Raw genomic sequence first — 18361 nt, 5'->3', positions numbered from 1 at the left:
ACGATGTTACAGTTTATGACACTCCTGGCTACATCACCTTGCGTATATGTTGTAAAGCACGTGCCATTTTTCTGTGCCTCCTATAATATGTTTGCTACCATTTATAGCTGTCATGTCTTTCTTTTTTTTCAGGAGCCATCCTCACCCAAGTACTTTCAAGTTGTACGGGGCAGTGGAGCTGTAAATACCTTACAATGGCAAATGGATCAGCAAGTTGTATGAAATACTGAAATATAAATCGCGCGACCATAATGACTTTCTTTGAATGGGAGGAAGGTTGTACGAGAAAAAAAAGGACGTCATTATTCTTCTCGTCGAAGGACCAGCCCCAGATGTTTGTGCCGATAACTTTCACTCGCTCCCACGTCCACGGCTGGTGCCAGGAGAACGCGGTGATTTGTTTTCGCCGGTGGAAAGCTGATGACCTTTGTCAGGTATCGATCTGTGGAGCTCGAGAAGAGGCCTCAACGGGAAAGACTTTCGCTCCTTCTGGATAGTTTACCCTCTGGAATAAGAAGTTTTCTTTGCGCAGAATAATTTTTATCTAGATGTACGTAAAATATGTAAAGAAAATGAAAATAAATATCATCGTCTGTCCCTAATGTTCTCTTCCATGTGAAGATACCGCATCTCTATATGCGTAGGCTGAGCATTCCCCATTCTTATCGATTGGTTTAGACCTATTCGCCCCATACTATGCTGCTTTGAATATTGAGCATACCGCCTTATGTACACATATGTACTGTATTGTATAGGAAAATTTGATCCGTTCTGAAGCACACTTGTATTGCGTCATCAAAATGGACAAAGTATACAAGCAAATAAAACTTCTCTTTGTGGAACGTTGGTCGTTTGAGTGTTATAGCCTACAAAATAAATTGTGCAGGGGCGGGCAGTCGGGGGAAAACTGTAACAGGAAACAAGTAGAGCTAGTATTCACATCAGCTAATAGCTGACACGAGCATCGAAAACGAGAAGAAACAAACGTTAAATGCACTTAGCAGACAACGTTTATTTTTTTTTAATGCGTATGCATTTCTCTGGTTACCGAACGAGGAAACTGTTCGCCCGCCCCTCCTTCGCTTAAGACAATCGCTTTCAAGGTAGAGCCAGCCAGCTGTGGAAAAAGAATATGGTGACCGCGTCTCTGTGACCACGCGACCTCTACAATTGGGTACGCACCAAAACTGTGGAGCAGCCGTGGCTTCGGATCGAAACGTCATCAGTCACCTGGCCCTGCCACCTGCAGTGGTTTGCTTGCCCCATCAGTTCACGTTGTCCCGCCTTCCGCAGCGGTGCGTGTCGCCGCAGCGCTGTCGCATTTACCGTAATGTCGCCAAGTCGACCACAGCCGCTTAGTGAAGAAGAATGGAAAAGCAGGAACGCAGACTATCGGGTCGAATACAGATTACGCCAGAAACAAATGAACGCGGCTGTGCAGAGCGTGGAAGTACAGCAACAGACTACCGAATGCAATAATCGAGAGGAACAACGCCGTGCCGATGGCCGCCCGATACCGACGTTCCAGGGAAACCTGCATACATTTCCTTCGTTTCCTACATCTCCCTCGTCATTTCACCCCTCGTCCACCTCCGCTGCGCGCTCTCTATAACACGAGTGAACATTGCTTCTACTCGCCTTTTCTACACCGTCTCTCGCAGGTCGCACTTAACGGTTCGGTGTTGAAACCGCGCTTTTCCGTTTCACGATTGTTTCGCGCTCGTTCTCGCAGTTATGCCAAACACACCAGTGCACGACCTCTAAACAGCACATTGTTAATATGAAATGACTAGGCATCATTCAGATAACTCCCTGAGGAGATTCTACGTACAAGTTATTTTTTTTTATTTTGCACAAAACTAGCCGAGCGTGTCATTACCCAGAAAGCTTATCCTTTTAAGCCTCCGTCTCAGCATTAAGTGCATTCTGTCGAGCCGACGCCCTATTATTTGCTTGTTTTTGTCTCCGATAAAACCTATGGTATTTCATATGCTTTTGTCTACGTTCTTTCGAAGAAGTGACAACTTTCTTCACCGGGCATCTTTTTTTTTTTCTTTCTCATTATTCTCATCTGAGGGCATGAAGGCTGACACACTAGGGTACGCAACTACGAAGGACCAAGCTGCAGCACTCGCTGCCCACGGAAGCTAAATCTTCAAGTGAAAGGAACAATTGTAAAAAAATGTTCGTAAAAGCTCTTGCCACATCGCCTTCAAGATAATGGAAGAGGGTGCCGGATAGCTGTCACGTGAAGGGCTTCAAGCTGCGGTGCGATCGCTGAGACTGCCGGGGCGCTTCCCGTTCCAGCCCTTAAAAGATTCTAGCACGTGAGCGCGTGTCCGCGAATGCGGTGCGACTAAACGGCACCGAAGCGGCGGCGGTATCAGTCACAGAAGCGACGTTGGAAAGTGGCGAAACCACGGGACGCGCGTATTACCAATTCAGATAAGTTTGCGCACCTCCGTGTTACTGTGAGCACGCACGGTTAGCCAAGATGGCATCGAAATCGTTGAAAGCGCATCCTCCCAGACACTCGAGAAAAAAACACTTCCCACATTGTGCTTTCCTCTGTGCTCTAAGTGGCGCCACCTTCGGTTTGTATTGTACATTCCATTTGTGTTCGGCTTGGCACCATCACTGTATATTCAATTTCTTTTCACTTTTTTTTTTTGACCCCGCAATGAGAACATAAACGTTGATTTTTATGACGGTGCTTCTATCGACCAAAAATTGCTGCAGTCACTTACACTTATTTAGGCAAAACCAAGAGCTCACACCTCCTTCCTCTTTTCAAAAAAGGAAAAGAAAATCTTTTCGCATCAAGTGGTGGTTAACCGCACGCCCACCCTTATGAAATATAGAAACCAGACCAATGCAACCAAGATCGACTTTCGTAACTCATGAAATACAAATGAGTGAACGAGTCAACTGTATCTTCCTTTAATGTTTGGAAGGGACACAGTTCGCTCATGGTAAAGAATCTTGAAAATGATTCAATGCGGCATAATAGGCCAGATAAATCAAAGGCTACCCTTCGAGTAAAAACTGTTGATCTGGCACAGCATATTTTTCGGACCGACCTTGAAATTCTTGTGTGGCTTGACGACAGCGTGTTTCTTGCAAGCGGGTGTGTTCATGTGAGACTTTTTTGTTTTAGTTTTCGGCGTAGGGATAACATTTACCACATTGACTCTTTTCTGTTTTGTTCAAAAAGGAGTTATATAATTTGAAGTGCGAGGTGCCTTGTGCTGAACTCCGTGGCTAACGAAAAAAATCAAAACTATTTTCTTTCGTTTATGTCCCTCGACCTTGCGGTACAAGGAAGCGGTAATGTTAGATTATTCATATACTCGACCACTGAAAACATTGACGTCTGAGGCGACTAATCGCTGTCTTTGTCATCAACGTAAAATTGAGCAATTAAGTCAAGTGTTCCGAGAGGCGATATATCCACTTTCATGATATTCCCACACCTAAGCATTTTATATATATTATGGAATATGCGAGCCCCTTGTCGAATAATTAAGCGGTATTTAGACTAATGCACACAACCGCGCATTGCATGAACGGAAGCGGCTGTAGTGCTGCTGTGAGATTTTAATTAGGCGTGAAACAAAATCATTTGAAAGAAAACAAGCTTAACATTGTCTCTCGCCCACTTGCTTCGTATCTGCCAATCTAAATCGCCCCTTTGCAGGCAAGTATGAAAAGTGCCAGGAGTGCCTATGCAGGCAAGGCACATATGAACACCATATTATCAATATTATTCAGAAACGAAATAGTTCAGAGTACAACGTGTATCATGATCATCGCTCTAGCTAAAGTTATGGAAAATGCTTTCTCGCCCGCCATCTTCTTTTTCGTTATACTATACTGATGAGTCATTAGTGCGGCCTCAATTTGACATTGATTCATCGAGATCAAGTGCATACCATTTTTCTCGCTTATTTTTTACGGGTATTATTCTCGCAGCTATACACAATGTCAGCGAAGAAACGTCAACTTATATTTATGTGGTACGGGGGTTGTGCTATAATATGTACAATCCACTTGATCAAACCCATGCAAGCCGATCACTTTCACGACCATCTGGATAGTTGTGAGGCCTTGTCAACAAAAGTATTTCAGGTCGGTTTGTTTTCCCCGGAATCACTGATGCTGCTCTCACATTTGCAACCACCCGTTGTGATAACACTGAAACGGTGGAAAGCCTGGATGCAACACAAGATACGCCCGCATACGCGCCTTCGTCAGTCTTATTTGCACATGGACGGAGTGAGTATTCCGCGAGTAAAAATATCGGAATGAACGCTTGGTCATTTGGTCTAAATAATAAATTGGAGCCGACGTTCTCACTCCCTAAAGCAGAATATAGATGAATAGAAAGCCATAGAGATATAATCAATAGATATTTGCGCAAAGCGAACGCAGGATGCCATTAACAGTCTGCCCCTCTGGGAAAGGAAAGAAATGCGGATCATCCACCCCTAACGTCCAATATGTAAAGGATGCCAGTCTGAGCGAAAAAATAAAGGAATGGCTTTTTTCTTACATCACTTACATCTTGTATTGGCAAAGTAGCCGAACATGCTATTCACAACAGGATAATAGAACACAAAGAAAACCAGGAGCTTTTCAGGCACAATCTCATAGGCTTTCGGACGGCATTATCCACACAGGACGCCATGCTCATGATCAAGCGGGCTATTATTGACGACCCTAGCAGGGACGTAAAGGGCCTCCTGGGTCTGGATCTTATCAAAGCATTTGATACGGTTGCACATAAACATATCCTACATGAAATCTCAACCTTGAACCTGGGAAGCAATTTTTACAATTATGTGAAGTCCTTTCTAGCTAATCGGACAGCTCGGGTCAAACTCGGGATAGTCACAGGCGGTCCATACAATTTAGGCAACAACGGCACACCACAAGGTTCAGTATTGTCCCCACTCGTCTTTAACATCGCCATACACAGGCTCTCGGAGGAATTGTTCAAAGTCCCGAGCTTGGGGCACGTCATATACGCTGACGATATCACAGTGTGGGTCCCAAGGGGGTCACTCGCAGCACTAGAGCAGACACTACAGGCAGCGGTAGACACCACAGAATCCTTCCTTAGGGGCACCGGACTCAGGCTATCACCTAGTAAATCTGAGCTGCTGCTCTTTAGACAGGGGAGACAAGGTGTTAGAAACCTTGCGCCTTTAGAAACTCTGCCAATTAAAATCACAGACAACACAGGACGGGTCATACCCAGAGTAGAGAAAATTAAAATTCTGGGTCTTCTCATTGACGCAAGGAGCTGTAACGCTACTGCCCTGAACCGTCTCACAGGTCAGGCCAACAGTATTTTAAAGCTCCTGGACAGGGTCTCAAATCGAAATGCAGGCCTCAAGGAGGACAATCTCATCAGAGGATATCATGCATTTTTCATCAGTCATGTGACGTACATTGCATCACACCTGAACTGGGGGAAAGGAGAGAAGGCTAAGCTAAACGCACTTATACGCTCCGGACTCAAAAGGGCTCTGGGACTCCCGCACGGAACGAGTACCGAACTCCTCAACAGGTTAGGACTTCATAACACTATAGATGAGCTCATTGAGGCACATTAGATGTCACAAATTGCAAGACTCTCCAACACTAAGCCAGGGTGTAAAATTCTAGATGAAGCCGGAATACTGCCTCGAGGAGGAGACGTCTCCAAGTTCAAAATACCCAAGGAGGTGGAGACACAATTAGTTGCAGACTCCATACCTAGAAATATTCATCCTGTCCACAACAAGGGCAGAAGGGACGCCAGGGCCAAATGCATTCTGGGTAAACTCTACCAACAACACAGCTCAGCTCTTTTTGTCGATGCAACTAGTTATGGATCGGGCAACCGCTACGCTATGGCCGTGGTCGATGAGAGCGGTAAATTAATAAGCGCGGCGTCACTAAGAACGAACTCCATTCATGCCGCCGAAGAAGGAAGCATAGCACTTGCAATTACAATGAGGAGAGGCTCCACGATTTTCTCCGATTCCCGTACAGCTATTAGGAATTACTCAGCCGGCTTCGTCTCAGTGGAAGCACACAAGTTATACACAGTATTAATACTCATAATTACGACCAACTGGATCGCTCACACCTAGTCTGGTTTCCGGCTCATCAGGGCCACTCGGTCAGCCCCAATGGCTGCAATCCTAATGAGCAAGCTAACTCTGCGCTGCGAGATCTCACATGCCGCACATGAGATCAGGAACTGCTCCAGGATGACTGCGGCTCCTACAAAGACCCACTTACTACTTTTCACGCGATCACCTCACACTATAGGGACGGCAGGAGGTCTTTTCCTCCCCCCATCAGAAGCTCAACCGAGCTCAGGCAGTCACATTAAGAATGATTCAAACTAAATCTTATCCCACACCTTTTATGCTTAACAAAATTGACCAGGATTATCCCGCGGAATGCAAAAGTTGTGGACACACTCCATGTCTCTTTGATCATATGTTCTGGCTGTGCCCCAACCAAAGGGCTTCGGATCTCAACAGTGAGGAGGACTGGAGTCGGCGCATATCCAGCGAAGTCCTCCAAGATCAACTCCTGGCCGTCCGGAGAGCTCACGACATGGGGAAGCCTTTGGCCTACCGGTGCCTACGTGCGCGGAGCCACCGACTTAGCCTGGGGGCTTGTGCCCTCGGACCCTAGTTTCTCTGGACTAAAATAAAGTTCTTGCCATGCCATGCCATGCTTATTTCTTTCATGTATGTCGGTAGCCCGATTCGGCGATCTTATTCAGTGATATATTTCCAGGTAACCTGAGTTTCTAGTCACCAAACAATTGGCATTTTTTTCCATTTCCAACGATTTAGTCGTTGCTTCTTCCACCTGTTTAGGATAGATTGCTTTGCTTCGAATAAGTGCGCGAGGCGGCTGTCAACCTTGTCGACCTGCTCATCCGTTTCTATGATTTTGGTCGCTTCCTTGACCTTCCCCGCGATGTGAGCTGACCATTCTTCTATGTTATTGATTTCCTCCATCTCCGTTGGCGCCTAAGGAAGAAGGTGGCGGAGCTGAATCGCGCCATCGAAGTTCATTGTTGGCTGCTCTGCACGCAACAATGGAACGAAATCTGTAATGCTGCAGACGGGCAGATGCATAGCGGCAAAACCTGGAACTTGATGCTGCATCTGCTCGACGAGACTAAAACAAAGTCCCACCAACGCGACCGCCTCGCAAAGATCATTCACAGAGCAGTCAAGGAAAACGGGGAAACTGAAGTAATCAGACGCATAAACAGCAAGTATCTTCCGGTTACACCCACGGAAAGGCATCCTGAGTACGGCGGTCAAGCCAACGAGAAGCTTGACCGCGACATCAGCGTCGAGGAGGTGCGAGCGGCCCTGCACGAACTAAACAGCAAGTCGGCGGCCGGCCCGGATCACATCTCGAACAGAGCGCTCAAGAACCTCAGCGATGTGGCCATCGAAAACCTCACCGGTTACTACAACAAGTGCTGGAGTGCGGGGTCACTGCTCCAGCAGTGGAAGACTGCCAAGACCATACTCATCCCCAAACCAGGCAAGCCGCCGAACACGGACAACCTCCGGCCCATCTCGCTCACGTCCTGCGTGGGCAAGGTGTTGGAGCACGTCCTCATGTGTAGGTGGCAGGATTACCTGGAGGAGTCGGGACTATACCCCACCACGATCATCGGGTTTCGGCGTTCCCTCGGCACCCAAGACGCGATGATTCTGTTGAAGAAAGATATAATTGACGAAGATACCCTAACGAAAGACAACAAGGCCATTCTGGGGCTGGACCTGCAGAGCGCCTTCGACAAGGTGAAGCACTCTGCAATCCTAGCCCAGGTGTCCAGACTCAACATGGGCGCAAGAACATACAATTATATCAAGGGCTTTCTCACGGGACGGAGTACTGAGCTCTGCGCCGGCGATCTACGGCTCCAAGAGAAGAGGCTCGGCAGTGTCGGGACCCCCCAAGGCTCGGTCATCTCGCCGTTGTTATTCAACCTCGTCATGATCGGGGTGACCAAGCGACTCTCTCGCGTCGAGGGCGTCCGGCACACCATCTACGCCGATGACATCACGCTGTGGGTTCCGGGAGGCATCGATGGTCACATTGAGAGCACGCTGCAAGAAGCCGTCGACGCGATTGAAGACCAGCTGAACGGTTCTGGTTTGATCTGCTCACCGAGCAAGTCAGAACTGCTGGTGTTACCACCGAAATACGTCAGACGTAAGAAGAGCGAAGCGGGGGATTACGAGGCCATCAAGATCGTGACGAGGAACGGCCACGTGATCCCGGAGGTCGACAAAATCCGGGTGCTCGGCATGATCATAGACAAGCGACGGGGCAACGGCGAGACTATTTCCCGCCTTACAGCCAAGATTACCAACGCAATACGTCTCATCAGACGGGTCGCCAACCGCAAGGCCGGGATGAAGGAGGAAAGCTTGATTCGGCTTGTGCACTCCTTCGTAATCAGCCACGTCACCTACGTTGCAGCCTTCCACAACTGGATGCAATGTGAAAGGAATAAAATCGACGCCCTGATACGCCGAGCTTACAAGGCGGCTCTCGGACTACTCGAGTGTACGAGCACCAACAAGCTCCTGAGCCTGGGGGTACACAATACCCTCGACGAAATTGCGGAAGCGCAACGGACCGCCCAGCTGGAGCGGCTCTCTATGACCGAAGCCGGCAGGCGCACACTTCAATACTTGGGCTTCAGGCCCGGAGCGAAAGCGGCGAGTAGCGACGTTTCTGTCCCGGACGGAACCCGGCGCCGGATTCGGGTGGACCTCATCCCGAGAACCATGAACCCGGAGTACAACAAGGAGAGAAGAGCGGCGAGGGCCAAGGCCCTCATCGACTTTCACGCCAAGGACGAGCACGCAAGGTTCGTGGATGCGGCAGAATACCAGGGAGACTGCGCGGCGTTCGTAGCTACCGTCATCGAGGCGTCGTCCGGCGCGACGAGGGCAGCGGCGAGCTTACGGGTCCGCGAGGCGTGTCAGGCGGAGGAGGTGGCCATTGCCCTGGCCATTGCCGACCCCGGGTGCCAGACGGTGTTGTGCGATTCCCGAAGTGCAGTGCGGAATTATGCAAAGGGCAAAGTGTGTGGTGAGGCTGTGCGCGTTCTGTGCTCGGCTGACCTGCAACTACAGAATCGGTGTGTTAGAATCAAGTGGTTCCCGGCGCACGCGGGCAACGATGCGTCCGAGAAGCACGATAACCACAACGAGACGGCACACGCAGTGGCGCGAGCGCTAACCAACCGCGCCGCTGCAACCGACCGTCCAACGTGGTGTAGTGCCAAGGACCGCATTACGACGTTCAACGAACTTACCCAGTTCCACCGCCTGGCTCGAAGGACTTTCCCACCCCCGCACCCGGGGCTGAGCCGAGCGGAGGCGGTGCTGTTCAGACAATTGCAAACTGGTTCTTTACCCACACCAGTATTAATGACTCATCTATACCCTAAATTATATGTGAGTGATGTGTGCCGCGTGTGCCAGCGGGAGAGGGCCACCCTGACGCACATCCTATGGGATTGCACCAAGTTCCCCAATGAGGCTTCGACAAGTACAACGATTCCTCCGCGACTCGCGGCTGCGGCGGAATGCTACGACCACGAAAGCCAAACCTGGGCCGTCCAGCAGGTCTCGGCGGCTCTTGAAAGACAAAGGCCGAGCGAAACCGACGGAACGTTGCCCCACAGGGCGACCAACCGCGGGAGTAACACGCGCTGGAGTTGAGTAGAGACCACCCGCTGAGAAGACGTCAGGGCCCGCGTCACGGCGCCATTTAGTCATGGTGTCGTTCTGCAGGCGACTACATGAAGTTGTCTCTCTCTCTCTCGCTCTCTCCATTTCCACCTATACAAGAGGGTGGGGGAACAATGACGGGCAGGTTTCAAAGTTTCAAAGGTCATGTCATAGCAAAAGTGGCTCCCGTGCGCATATTTCGAGCCTTCTGATGACAGACCGATGCACCTAGCTGCAATGTGCAGGGGCAATGTATACCATCGTTGTGAGAAGGATATAGGTCATAGGCTGGACGACATTCATGGCATATAAGGCCTCGTCGACGTAATAGGCGGGGAATGCACGGAAATGAAAAATACTAGCGCGGAACCGAACGAGACACTACGAGAATGAGGCTAAGCAATGGGTATTGCAACTGTTCCTTCCCTCTTTACTATTTCTTATAGCGGCCACTTTACTGCTTCACTGAAATTGTTTTAATGGGGTGCCGCAAGATTATTTAAGCACGAGACAAGAAAAAAAAAGAGGCACCTTTCTTGATGTGTATAACTTAACTACACCTGGCAGTTCTCGATTTCCTTCGGCACAACATTAACAACACAAATAATAGAAACACTGGACGAAACTCATTTAGGACAAAGGTGCACTACGTAGCTGATGTTTCTGTTCAATCAAGTTGAAAGGGAACGGAAAAGCACGTCAATAATACATCTGCGTCTCTACTGTCCAGTCCGTGGTCACTCTGCTCTGCATCCTTTTTTTACCACAAGAAGAACATAGTCTGTTTGGAGGACCTGCATCTTACACGCTTTATGACAATGAACTGAGCACAGACAAAAAAATATAAATAATGCTGGTGTTTCTCGTGCCAAAACAGCAAAAAGGCCCATCATGTTTGTGGACACTGGAATAATTTACACCACTTGGAGTGCGTTATTCTGACCATAAGTCAAGGTACCAAGCCATGTTGCGTTCCGCCCTCATAACAATGTGACTGGCGAATCCAGCATTGAAGCTCCGACTTCGAACTCAGCAGCACAATTCTATATCCAGTGAGCTAAGGCGGAGGGTCTCGACTAAGGATGGTGTGTGTGTGTGTGTGTGTGCGTGTGTGCGTGTGTGTGTGTGTGTGTGTGTGTGTGTGTGTGTGTGTGTGTGTGTGTGTGTGTGTGTGTGTGTGTGTGTGTGTGTGTGTGTGTGTGTGTGTGTGTACATGCGTGTCTGTGTGTGTGCGTGTCTGTGTGTGTGCGTGTGGGTGGGTGGGTGTGTGCGTGTGTGTGTGTGTGTGTGTGTGTGTTTAGGGGGCTAAAAGAATTTCTGGAAAGTGCTCTCTTCTCGTGCGTGTACTGCGTACGCATAACATCGCAATGTTTCAGAGGGTAAATGAAAGGGCTACAAAAGAACGATTGCTTTTGGCTCAGCTACATCGCATTTTACCAGTGTTCAACGAAAGTTGCTAACACAAACGTTCCTTACGAATAAACAAGTGTTCTAGGTATAAAATGTTGCACATTCTGGTTATGTGCAGGTGTGGCGGACAATCTACGGGTGCGTATGCGTGGTGTTCCAGCTATCATTGTATTCCCTTAAAAAAACACACACACACACATACACAGGACATTCCACGCGACGATAACGAAGTCCGTATTCTTCGCAGTTGAATAGTGCAGCCGGCAGTAAACATCTTTTTTTATGCAGCGTGATATTTTTGGAATTACCTGATTTTTTAGCACTTATTGCGGTCAATTGGGCACGTTCTATGTCTTATTTTTGTTGGCTATCATTAACAACAGGAAAATATTTAGGCCCTGGCTGAGAACATGCCGGCTTCATGTTTCTTTCCAATTTCCTCCAAATGCATGATTGACAGCAAGCCGTTCAAGGCAGTAATTTAATAATTAGGTAATTGTCATGAGTTAATTGAGTGGAATCAACAACGAAATTTACTATGTGGCTAGGATACTCAACTGGAAACAATATGGCTTATTTATCTTCGCGTAGTACGTCCAGTCTTCTATAAAAACGCGATGCATTGTATTGGCGACACGTTTTCTTTATACATGGTGTAAGGAAGAGGCAGCGGTCGTGCAAGTTGAGGACTAGTGGGCGAAAGACGTCTCGAAGGTATTGTGCGATGCTCCTTGTGACTTCTTTATTTCAATGGTGTAACTTTTACAATAGTTGGTAAGTTTAAAAAAAATCTCAGACACAACTGCAAGCTCCACGTTTTAGCCTAATAAATTGCATATTTAAATAAACATAGCGATCTTTTTACTCAAACTTTAAACACGCAAATCGCAAGGATTTTCGCAAATAAAACATTCACGGAGGAAGGACACGACACTTGTGCCAAGTTCAACAAATGCTTCTGTTCGAGACAGAGCGCAAGTAGAGATAGGTGACACATAATTAGTGCTCATGTATAATATGCCGCATGTCCACACTAATCAGCATTGAAAGACTAACTTTTTTTGCTGGACCGAGATAGAGGAGGAACACTGACGGACTGAGCACCCGGAGTGTTATTTTCTGCTGGTTCGGTTGTCAATCTAGTAAGGCTGCATTTACATTTTAATGAAACAAAGCACATCAGAAAAGGATTATTTTAATATGTCGTGCGAATAAAGCTCAATCTCTACAATTATCAAATGGGTAAGGGCATCTTTATCTTACTAAAATCACTTGGTAGTCTGGTCTCACACGTATGGGGCACATATACTGGCATTTTCGTTGTAATTTCGGGACATAGTGAAATCAGTTCCCCAATGAACGTAGTTACGCGCGAGGTATTTTCCATCTGATACCGGCAGATTGTGGTATGCAAGTAGACGTTGCTCCCGATGTTTCGACGGGCAAATTTTCGACGAAACCGCTTGTCAGCACATCCGAAAAAGCTTCGGTGAATATAAGTTTCGAACACGCGAACGCGTAAATGAAGAACAAACTCCAAGAATGGCAGAGTCCTTATTGATGAATTCATCAAGGTCCACTATTCTTTTCGTGGAACCCCGTCCCATATTGAGGGCAGTTGAGGTGGTTTCACGAAATCGTAGTGAAGCGCTGTCGCATCACCACTGCACATATTCCAATGCAGGGGAGGTGTTTCGGTTCTGTAAATCCGATATGCATTACTTATTGTGTTCTTACTGTCCAAACAATAATATTTTGAGAAACGCCCATATCCGTCTTATCTCCCAACCCATACGCGAGCAGTGGGGTACCCAGCCCACCAGCCTCAACCCTGATGGCCAGCGTCAGGTAGTGAACAGGGTAAGGCTGGCGGGCAGGCAACATGACTTTGTGGACTGAGAAGTCCACGCGCTAGGACGACGATCAGAACCACTTGGTCTGGTCTCATTAAAGTTCAGTCATCGTGACAAGTGGTAAAAAAGGCTTAGGGAAGTAATCATAAGAGAGACAGCAAAGATGCTGGTTGTCTTGAAGTTGGTGCCACAAAGGAGGCGCACTATACTTCATTCGTCATTTCGTTTGATACGCATGCCCAGTAGACTTTCTGTTTTCACTTGCTTTCCCTACCCACAGCAATCTCGTTGAGTAAATCTCACTTCTAGGTACCTAAAAGAAAACGAGTCTTTTCACTTTGTCTGATTTTTTCCTAACAACCTTTTTACCGGTAGTCATGGTCAGTTGTTTCATCACAATTATCCCTACTTTCAGCTTGAATTAGCGCCCCTGTAGAAGTCAGTGTTATGGAAGCTTGTTATGCAAGTTTATGTAAACAATTTTTTTAGGAATTTGTGTAACATTCGTGTGATACTTGTAACCGTTTGTATGGGTCCCGAGAATCATACCGAGAAAAGAGGATTGACCTACCGTGCGTCTTTCCTTATGCGACCATAGTTAGTGTACTAAAGTAGGAATTGCTCATGTCATCGTCATCGTCGGCTTCGTTGTAAGCCTCACCATATTCCGACAAGACTCAATATGTAATCACGCTGTATACCACAAAAAGACTCGAGGAGCGTCTGTTCACATTGATTCAAAGCAGGTCCAAGCTAAATGATGAAAACGGTTCTGGAATAAGCCGTGAACTGAAAAGACGGGTAACGAAAGCCTAACCCGGCGCGTCGTCAATGGTCTCTCGACTCCACCCACCGCAGCCTGTTCCAGGGCAGCGGGGACGAGACCCAGGCGCAAAGGACGCACCAGCCCCAAAGCAATTGGACGTAGACGCGAGGAGACGGAAAAAGTTTCGCGAATGGGGACTTCTCTGCCGACGTAGAAGGTCGACGTGTACCACTCTTTCTTTCTGGCGATAGGGTGGCTTTGTCGGCCGGCGGAGTTGTTTGTTAGGGGCCAGCCGTCGGTTCAACGGTACTTGATAACAAAGAGCCCAGCCCCAGCCGCTTGATCTGAGGAACACCAAGAACCCACGACGATAATGGAAGAGAAAATAGTCTAGAGGAATTCGAAGTCCCAAAGGTAACGCCGGAAGAAGTAAAGAAAGCCTTGGGAGATATGCAAAGGGGGAAGGCAGCTGGGGAGGATCAGGTAACAGCAGATTTGTTGAAGGATGGTGGGCAGATTGTTCTAGAGAAACTGGCCACCCTGTATACGGAATGCCTCATGACGTCGAGCGTACCGGAATCTTGGAAGAACGCTAACATAATCCTAATCCATAAGAAAGGGGACGCCAAAGACTTGACAAATTATAGACCGATCAGCTTACTGTCCGTTGCCTACAAAATATTTACTAAGGTAATCGCAAATAGAATCAGGAGCACCTTAGACTTCTGTCAAGCAAAGGAGCAGGCAGGATTCCGTAAAGGCTACTCAACAATAGGTCATATTCACACTATCAATCAGGTGATAGAGAAATGTGCGGAATATAACCAACCCTTATCTATAGCTTTCATTGATTACGAGAAAGCGTTTGATTCTGTCGAAACCTCAGCAGTCATGGAGGCATTACGAAATCAGGGTGTAGACGAGCCGTATGTAAAAATACTGAAAGATATGTATAGCGGCTCCACAGCCACCGTAGTCCTCCATAAAGAAAGCAACAAAATCCCAATAAAGAAAGGCGTCAGGCAGGGAGATACGATCTCTCCAATGCTATTCACAGCGTGTTTACAGGAGGTATTCAGAGACCTGGATTGGGAAGAATTGGGGATAAAAATTAATGGAGAATACCTTAGTAACTTGCGATTCGCTGATGATATTGCCTTGCTTAGTAACTCAAGGGACCAATTGCAATGCATGCTCAATGACCTGGAGAGGCAAAGCAGAAGAGTGGGTCTAAAAATTAATCTGCAGAAAACTAAAGTAATGTTTAACAGTATCGGAAGAGAACAGCAATTTACAGTAGGTAGTGAGGCACTGGAAGTGTTAAGGGAATACATCTACTTAGGGCAGGTAGTGACGGCGGATCCGGATCGTGAGACGGAAATAATCAGAAGAATAAGAATGGGCTGGGGTGCGTTTGGCAGGCATTCTCAGATCATGAACAGCAGGTTGCCATTATCCCTCAAGAGAAAAGTGTATAATAGCTGTGCATTACCAGTACTCACCTACGGGGCAGAAACCTGGAGGCTTACGAAAAGGGTTCTACTTAAATTGAGGACGACGCAACGAGCTATGGAAAGAAGAATGATAGGTGTAACGTTAAGGGATAAGAAAAGAGCAGATTGGGTGAGGGAACAAACGCGAGTTAATGACATCTTAGTTGAAATCAAGAAAAAGAAATGGGCATGGGCAGGACATGTAATGAGGAGGGAAGATAACCGATGGTCATTAAGGGTTACGGACTGGATCCCAAGGGAAGGGAAGCGTAGCAGGGGGCGGCAGAAAGTTAGGTGGGCGGATGAGATTAAGAAGTTTGCAGGGACGGCATGGCCGCAATTAGTAAATGACCGGGGTTGTTGGAGAAGTATGGGAGAGGCCTTTGCCCTGCAGTGGGCGTAACCAGGCTGATGATGATGAAGAACTCGGTATCGGTGAGGAACTACACGTATGTCACGCTGTATAGAAGAACGGTGTTGAGTGCGGCGAGAGTGAATTTTTATCAGCGGTATGTTTGGCCGTTCTAGATACTTACGGACATTTTTTTTTTCACAGTAAGAGCAGGATTAACTTTACAGAACTTACAGGTCAGGTACAATTTTAGTGAGAAAGCAATATATGCCCAATTACGCGAAAATCTGGCGTTGCTTTCGGCGCCGTTACGAAAAAATGATAGCATAAATGGCCGACGGGGCAAACAGTAAAAACACGCAATAAGCAAGCTCGCATTGACGTGAAATTCGTCAGGCAGTTTCCTGCAAACAAAGTAAGTTGAGGCCTTTGGAAATTAAATTAGGCAAATTTCGGTTAGGGGGCGAATCTAACCCGGGCCTGAGCGGTGCGAGACGAGTGCGCTTCCCCGACGCCATGGTGCCTCCATGGTTATGGGTGACTAAAATTACGCGTAGTGCCCCGCGTCATTGCACACGTCACATCACTGCCACCCTCACTACCTCCTACGTGTCACTCGCTCTTCGGATTTCATCGGTGCTGCGTCGGCCAGCCACGTCACAACAATTTCACAAAACTCGTCAGTCCGCTGCCAACTCATTAACACTCGCATGGCGCTTTTTGGCCATCGCTTTCCCTTGCGCCACTAAACATCAGGCATTCATTCAGCGGACGGATACATCTAAAGTGGCGCTAACTTCACAATTTCTGCTAAGCAGACCTGCATTCAGTACTTCAAGCCTTGAAATTCGCATTTCGAACATGTGCCCTACAGCAAATAATTATAAAGTCAATTATTGAATCTTCCTCATTTCTCGCCTTGTCGTTTCGATTTGTCAAGAAAGTAAGGTACAGCTTTATAAGGTAAAGCACCTAAAAATTCATCGGTGATTACGATATTCCCTATTGCATAAGTTGAGCGTAGCTCTATACATGTCTTCATTTCGTAATATATTGCGGCAAGGGTTTCGAGACAGACATGTAGCAGAGTCGGCAGGCGTCGAAAATCTGATTTGTGCGTGAAGCTCGTCAGCTTTTATACATGACTCGTCGAAGGTTCCAATCTAATGGCTGGTGCCACTTGGCTTCCAGAAAGTACTACACAATTCGCGTCGCGCATACAGTCTGATCACAAAACAATGGCGAACGAAGACAATCGAAAGAAACGCGAACGAGACCACACCAAGCAAACCAAAGAAGCGTGAGCGAGAGCTGATGCGAGCAGATGATAGTACGAAACGAACGATCCGGCTGAGACCAGATACAAGTACGCATCAAGCTTTGGGGTGGGTCCGCATGAAACCGCTTTCCCACGCGCACGTCACTGAAGGGGCCGCTCTCATTGGTCCCCGGCGTTCGCGGCTCGCGTCATTTCATCTGCCACTCCGCGTTCGCTCTTTCATATTTCGCTGTTGTGCTCATTCACTCGGTTACGCCGCCGCCACCACCGCCGCTGCTACATGCTCCATGGAACTCGTTTTACTATCGAACCGAAATAAAACAGTACACAGTACATATAACGTGCTGTGGTGACGGTGGATCTGAAGAACAACACGTTGCAGAGCACTTGGACCAAGAATCAACACCGAAGAAAAAAACGTACAAAGCTGGTGAAAAAACGTCGTACATCAGAAAGCGAGGAACTTGAGATAAGCACGAGGACAAATATCATCTAGAACAAAGCGCTGCCGTTCAGAACGGTGAGTGCAGGGCGTGCTACGCAGTGGAGTCGTATAGCGGAAAATGCAGTACTGCTATCGTTGCACGCTTGGCTGCTCACGTCGGGCTGTCGTGAACGGTGTACCGGACTTCGAGCGCACAGGGCGGCATTGCAGAAAAAACACTCCTCCGTGAATCAGAAAGGAACGCCACTTGCGTACCGACGGTGGATAACCGCCTGTAGCGTGTGCCGTGCAATTGATATCTTGTTTGTTTCATTTTTCTGGTGTCTATCAGTGCAACTGTGTTGCAAGAACTGTCGCGCGTGGTCGGTGAAACGCATCGAAATCGGGCATTTCGGGTGTATAACGCAGTGCATTAAAGCACGAGAGCCGTCTAGCGCCTACTTGCACAATGCACATTCGATATACTGTAGCGTCGCATTTGGCAACGCAGCTTCGTGGATTTATACGTCTACTTGCGCCCTACGTGCACGCTTGTATCGTTCGACATTCCGCGTTGGAGCCGAATCGGCGAAATCGCGACGCTCAAGAATGCGCGGACAGTACTGTTTACATCGCTGTAATTCTGTCGCGACGCGTCTTTGGACCACGCGCTAGCTTCGCGGTGGTCCTCGAAGCACAGCCTGCTCTCGTGTCCATGCGGTCTGTAGTTTATATGATTTGGTGGACGCAACAGCTTGTGTGTCCCAACACCACTGTATTACCTCAGTGGTGCGGTGCAGTTAAGAGGAAGCTACAGCTCGGGTGCTCCTGGCTAAATACATATTAAAGGAGAATTCGTTTTTCTGGGCAACAACAGCACCAAATTTGGCGAGGTTTGCTGAATATAAAAGACAAACTTAAGATCTAGTGACGGCTGGTATGAAATTTTTTTTTATGTCGTAAATTTTGTTATTAGAGGTTGGCAAAAATTGCTAATTCTCAGAA

This window comes from Dermacentor andersoni, chromosome 10 (genome assembly GCF_023375885.2).
Source record: "Dermacentor andersoni chromosome 10, qqDerAnde1_hic_scaffold, whole genome shotgun sequence".
NCBI lineage: Eukaryota > Metazoa > Arthropoda > Arachnida > Ixodida > Ixodidae > Dermacentor > Dermacentor andersoni.
This window is presented reverse-complemented; position numbering follows the sequence as displayed.